We start from the raw sequence: 6,830 nt of genomic DNA on the forward strand, positions 1-6,830 counted from the left end.
GGAAGACGGCATTTAAGACCAAGGATGGCCTCTATGAATGGATGGTTATGCCGTTTGGTCTCTCCAATGCACCAAGTACTTTCATGCGGGTTATGAATCAAGTGCTGAAACCGTACATTGGGCGCTTTGTGGTTGTTTATTTTGATGACATTTTGATTTTCAGTCGTAGCCGTGTGGAGCATCAGCAACATCTTCGCCGAGTGCTTCTTACACTTCGATCAGAAAAACTTTATGTTAACCTGAAGAAGTGCTTCTTTGCTGAATCACAAGTACCATTCCTTGGTTTCATAATTTCAGATCAAGGTGTTGCAGCGGATCCGGAGAAAGTTCGTGCCATTCGGGAGTGGCCGACGCCAAGTAACATTCATGAGGTGAGGAGCTTCCATGGCTTGGCTTCCTTCTACCGCCGGTTCATATGAAATTTCAGCAGCATAGTAGCACCAATCACTAATTGTATGAAGGCTGAAAATTTCCGTTGGATGCCGGCCGCCACTAGAGCCTTTGAAGACATCAAGGAACGTCTAACCCAAGCCCCAATTCTTCGACTTCCAGACTTTGATCAGCTCTTCGAAGTCGCTTGTGATGCTTCTCACATTGGGATTGGTGGAGTTCTGAGCCAAGAAGGTCATCCCGTCGCCTTCTACAGCGAAAAGCTCAACGACGCCAAGCGAAGGTATTCCACTTATGATATTGAGTTTTATGCTGTGGTTCAAACTCTTAAACATTGGAAGCATTATCTTCTACATCGAGAGTTTGTCATGTACACCGACCATGATTCTTTAAAGTACATCAATTCACAAAAGAAGCTAAGTGCACGACATGCGAGATGGGTGGATGTGCTGCAGCAATTTACTTTTGTATTGAAGCATAGGCCGGGTGCAGAAAATCGAGTCGCTGATGCCCTTAGCCAGAAGACATATGTTCTCACCCTCTTGAATGCAGAAGTAACGGGCTTCAATGATCTGAAAATTCTATATTCTACTGATGCATATTTTCAGCTTATCTACACCGAAATTTCAATAGGGAGTCACTGGCAGCATTCTGATTTTTCGATCCATGACGGCTTTCTCTTCCGTGGCACACGCCTATGTATTCCAGAAACCTCTCTTCGTGACCACATCATCCGGGAGGTTCATGGGGGAGGTCTTGCTGGTCACTTCGGGCGTGACAAGACCGTCGTTATGATGGAGGACAGGTTCTATTGGCCGACCTTGCGCAAGGATGTCCACCGAATCATCAAACATTGCCGAACTTGTCAACTAGCCAATTGAACAAAATCCAATGCCGGCCTCTACTCTCCACTGCCATTGCCGAGCTCACCATGGGAGGACCTCAGCATGGACTTCGTGCTTGGGTTGCCCAAGACGGTACGAGGACATGATTCTATTTTTGTCATTGTTGACAGGTTTTCAAAGATGTCGCACTTTGTGCCCTGTGAGAAGACTTATGATGCATCACGAGTTGCTGATTTGTTCTTGAAAGAAGTGGTTCGTCTACATGGGCTCCCGAAGACTATTGTATCTGATCGTGATGTCAAGTTCGTTAGCTATTTTTGCAAGACACTTTGGGCGAAGCTTGGCACCCGTCTTTCCTTCTCCAGCGCCTATCACCCCCAAACTGATGGGCAGACCGAGGTGGTCAACCGCAGTCTTGGGAACCTTCTTCGATGCTTAGTCCGGAATCATGTCAAGTCATGGGATCTGATTTTACCCCATGCCGAGTTTGTCTACAACAGCAGTGTCAACCGTACCATAGGATTGTCACCTTTCGAGATTGTTCTCGGGTTGAAGCCGCGGCGGCCTATTGATCTTGTACCACTTTCCATCAACACAAGGACCAGCGAAGGTGGTGAAGACTTCGCTAGGCACATACAAGACATCCATGCTGAAGTTCGACGTCGTTTGGTCACCAACACTAAGATTTACAAGCAACAAGCAGACTTGAAGCGACGTCCCCTGGAATTCAAAGAAGGAGATCTTGTGATGACGCGGTTGAGTGCTGAACGCTTCCCTCGCAGAAATTTTCAGAAGCTACGTCCTCGTCGCGCCGGCCCCTTCAAGGTACTGAAATGAATGGGACCTAATGCATATGTGCTTGATTTGCCTGAAGACTTGTAGGTTAGCCCAATTTTCAATGTTGAAGACCTGCAGCTCTACGAAGGTCACTTTGCTGAAGATGAAGACCCTCCAGTCGTACCCCCATCATTATCACGTCGATCAGCCCCTAAAGACACCATTGAAGACATCTTGGATGATCAGATTGTGTCCACATGTCGAGGGGGATATCAGAAATTTTTGGTTAAATGGAAGGGCAGACCAATTTCAGATTGCTCTTGGTTGAAGACGGAAGAAGTCCAATGGCTGAACCCGGATCTCTACGAGCTCTATCAGTCACAGAACTCGACAGAGTCGAGTCTTTTTCCAATCGGGGAGAGTTGATGCAGGAGCACCACCCTCATTCTAATGGCGTGGGACATTGGGTAAGGGGTGAAAAGAATTTGAGTCCAAGAACAGTTGAGTCCAAGCTGAAATTAGATTGAGTCCCTGCAATAAGTGATTTGATTCACAATGGGTTAGCCTCTTCAGTGTCAATTAGATTGAGTCCAAGGCGTGAATGGGTCCATGGCTAATTAGAAGTGGTCACATGTCAAAATAAAGAGAAGTTCAACCATGAAGACCTCTCACATGTGGAAGAAATTCAGAGTTCAGATCCAGTTGAAATCCGTGATAGATTAAATACCATATAGTATTTTGAAGATTTCGGGAGCTACAGAAGTCTGATTAAGTTGATTCAAATTTTGTTGGAAAGTAGACATCCGTAGCTTTCCAATGACTATAAGAACATGAAATTTGGAGATCCGATGACATTTTAGGAGTCTCCTGAACTTCATACTGATGTTGGTACCCAAGAAGGACTTCCACCTAGATAAATATTCATGGCATGCGGCTGAATTCCTTTTGATAGGTTTCAATCCACACGCCATAGATATGGATCTTAGGTGTCTAGGCTTAGGTGTCAAGGCCTTTGATTGGTCAACTAGAAAATTTAAATTTTGAATTGAGTCCACATGTAGTTAGGAGTCCAATTTAAAATTCTGTGTAGTTCTTATCCTTATTCTTTGCCAACTTTTCCTTCTATATAAAGGAGGGTATGATGAATGAAGTTAGTTTTGGATTTCAAAATTTTTTCTTGCGATCGTGAGGAGGGGCAAGTCCCTTGCTTGTCCCCTTCATGCCTTTCAAGTTTGAATTAGTTTGGATGAGATTTCCAAAACTAATTCATCCTTATCCACTCTCTCTCTTCCTTGTTTCATGCCTTGTTCCCTTAGGTGTGCCTCTTTGTGTGCCACATCAACCTCCCCAGCCGTATTCCTCATTACACAATCCCTTCCCACATACTTCCTTGAGTCCTAATCCCAATAGGACTCTAAATAACCCAAGCCGGTCAACCCATTAGGTGCAAACCAATTTCAGCCGCCCACTCAATTGGGTGCCCAATTCTAGTCACTTGGTTGAATCCCACGAACCCAATCTCTCCCATCCAGCAACCCATCTTCTTCCTCCTTCCTTCCACCACGAAGAACCCTAGCCTCCATTGCCATTGCTTTAGAAAAAAAAAGAAGAAAGATTCAGCCATCCTCAAAGAAGAGAAAAAATTCTGCAGCCCACCCCGATTGCGTCAGCTTTGGTTAAGGATGCATATATTCCAACTTCTCTTGCTTCTCCCCTATGTTGCAACTTCTCTCTTCTCTTACTTCTTCCCTTTTTTGTCATCATCAAAGGAATATGTAATTCATGGGTGAAAAGTATTTCAATGACAAAGATCATAAAACAAAATTAGACATTGCATTTCATAAGAGTCAAAATTTACAATGTTCTAATAATCCAAATAAGATAACATGCTTTTCAAACAATAGAAAGCAAGATACATAGATAACTAGAGTGTCTCTAGAAACTAATCTAGATGAGTCCCTGCAGTGCTATCAATAGGCCTAGAGGCATCCAAGGGCTGGATCTGGCTCTAGATCTCCTAGTATAGGTGGCGAGAGGAGGTCTGGGCTGATATGACTGTGAGGGTCTATGAGCCCTATGAGTTGGCTGGCTCTTTGCCGAGACCTCTGACTCAGCTGCTCGAGCATTCGGAGGACCATGAAACTCTCTCTCTCTAAAGCTGTCATCCGGTCCGTGAGACCTGTCATCTGAGCAAATAATCCTCTGATCTCAGCCGTCATACTGTCGATCCTACCCAACATGCTATAAGAGAGACCCCTCACTTGAGCTGATACAAGCTCAGTCATCCTACTCCAATATTCCTCTGTATATCCCGTAGGTGTGGATGATGAGGGTCCTGCCTCTGCATGTGCCTATGCATGTGCCGAAGGATGGTCAACAAGTACCTTAGGCTCAGGAATGGAGTCTCCAGGCTCTGGTGCATCAGGCTCTGGTGCATGTGCCCCTGCACCTCCACGCACCTACTGACTGTTCACCTTCTCATAACCCATGCGCACAAGGGAACGTGCAGTATAGGTGTCAAAAATAACAAGTCCCTAGATATCTCTCCCTCTACACAAATGTCATGATGACAGAATATCAAGGTGAGTACCATACCATATGGCAAGGAGGCTCTCGATCTGGATACGGCCTCACGCATCTGCCTGATCATTATGGCTGGAAGATTCAGGAGAATACCCTGAATAACATGCTCCATAATAGCCAGATCACGCTCAGACACATGGTTGAATCTCCCGCTCTTCGGAAATAGTATCCGACCTATGAAGTTATGCAACAACCTCATTTCAGCTGATAAAGAGCTAGCTATCAAATTGTCTGAGTAATCAATGTCATCTCTCTCTAAAATCAGCTGTAGAACTCTAATCTTATGCTCTGGTTTGTTTGGTGTGGCACCCTCACAGGGGGATGAAGTAGCTTTCCTAGGCTCTCCTCAGAAATATGAACACGAGCTCCACGAACCTCGAACACAAGCCCTCCTGGACCGACCCGTAGAAAGGCATAAAACTGACGAACTAAACCCGGGTAGGTCTTTAAATCTAGGGAGCAAAGATATTTCCATCCTTGTCGTCGGATCTAGCCACCCAATCGAAACCCTTCTTGATTTAAAAACTCGGAGTGAATCCCGTAGTAACCGGTCTCCCCGCATACTTAGCAAGTTGAACTGAAGGGAAAGGAGGTGGAGGAGGCTCCGTGCATGGCTCAGATCGTGGAGGCACTGTAGATGACTCTCTAGGATGCTCCCCTATAATGGTTGGGCGTGATACTCTTCCGGCTCGCTCGTTTGGGTCCCATTGTCACCAAACCCTTTCTTAGAGCTTGATCTAACGGCTTGGGAGAGCAATCTACCACTGTTTGGAAGTGATTGGAGGGGATTGGAGAGTGGAAAATAGGATTTGTTGGAGGGTACAAGGAGTACAAATGACCTAATGTTGCTCTCGGCTGCCCTTTAAAAATGGGGGTCCCGCCGTTGGGTCGACCCCAGGTTTTGCTTGGGTCGACTCAAGGAGGGGTCGACCCCACTCTAGGCTCGGGTCGGCCCCTGTTCAGGCTCCAAAATATATATATATATATATTATTCTTCCTTCTTTCTGATCCTTACCAAATCTTCATGAGATATTGATATATGTGTAAGGAATCTATAAAATAATAATTTTATCAATGTTTCATGGGATTTACAAAATGGGAGGAGCGTATCATGGAACAACTCCCCCCCCCATTTTTTAATCAAAGGGATCACATATGCCTAATTCTCTTCTAAGCATGCAGAATCTATCTTCATTTAGAGGTTTTGTAAATATATCAGCTAATTATTTTTCGGTACACACATGCTCAATACATACATTTCCATTCTGCACAGGATCTCTAATGAAGTGATACCTAATTTCAATGTGCTTTGCCTTAGAGTGCTGAATCGGATTTTTAGTTAGATTGATGATACTAGTGTTATCACATTTTATAGGGATTTTGTCAAGTTTGATTCCATAGTCCTCTAGTTGTTGCTTGAGCCATAGTACTTGGGCACAACAACTCCCGATAGCGATGTATTCGGCTTCAGCCGTTGACAATGCTACTGAATTCTGCTTTTTACTAAACCATGATACTAAGTTGTTTCCTAAGAATTGACATGTCCCACTAGTGCTCTTCCTATCTAATTTGCATCCAGCAAAATCCGCATTAGAGTATGCAAGCAAATCAAGACAAGAATCTCTAGAGTACCATAACCCTATGTTTGTGGTTCCTCTTAGGTATCTAAGAATTCTTTTGACAGCACTTAGATGTGATTCCTTAGGGTTTGACTGGTATCTAGCACATATTCCTACACTAAACACTATATTAGGCCTACTAGCAGTAAGATAAAGCAAAGATCCAATTAAGCCTCTATAGAGTTTCATATCTATACTTTTTCCTTTCTCATCTTTGTCTAGCTTACTGGTGGGGTTCATTGGAGTGCCTATTCCCTTGTGATTTTCATTTCCAAACTTTTTTAGTATTTCCTTTGTATACTTAGTTTGATGAATGAAAATCCTTCTTTAGTGATGAGAGCACAAAAGTGCGACCTACAAGTCACTAAAATTAGTATTATTGCTAACCGATAATGATAAATTCACTAAATTAATATTATATTTGGGTTTGACACAGATTATCATAAATTAGAGATAAAATATACATTGAGTACAAATTTGACTTCAGAAGGATTCCTTCCCAGACCCGACCCGGTTGAAGAATCGAGTCAGGTCCGAGTCGAGTTCGGGTCCGAATCGAGTCCATTTTGTTTGTGCTTTTCAGAAAGAATTTTGGGCAAATCTAATTTGGCCATAT

General features: G+C 43.8%; 1 pseudogene; it reads right to left on the reverse strand.

The window, feature by feature from the left end:
• Window positions 1-5,731: 5,731 nt before the first annotated feature.
• On the reverse strand, window positions 5,732-6,491 carry LOC148702240 (secreted RxLR effector protein 161 pseudogene; annotated as a pseudogene).
• Between the last annotated feature and the right edge of the window lie 339 nt (window positions 6,492-6,830).

The sequence above is a fragment of the Phoenix dactylifera genome, chromosome 10 (assembly GCF_051530095.1).
Source record: "Phoenix dactylifera cultivar Ajwa chromosome 10, Ajwa_hap1_PhDact_Kaust_v1.1, whole genome shotgun sequence".
Lineage (NCBI taxonomy): Eukaryota > Viridiplantae > Streptophyta > Magnoliopsida > Arecales > Arecaceae > Phoenix > Phoenix dactylifera.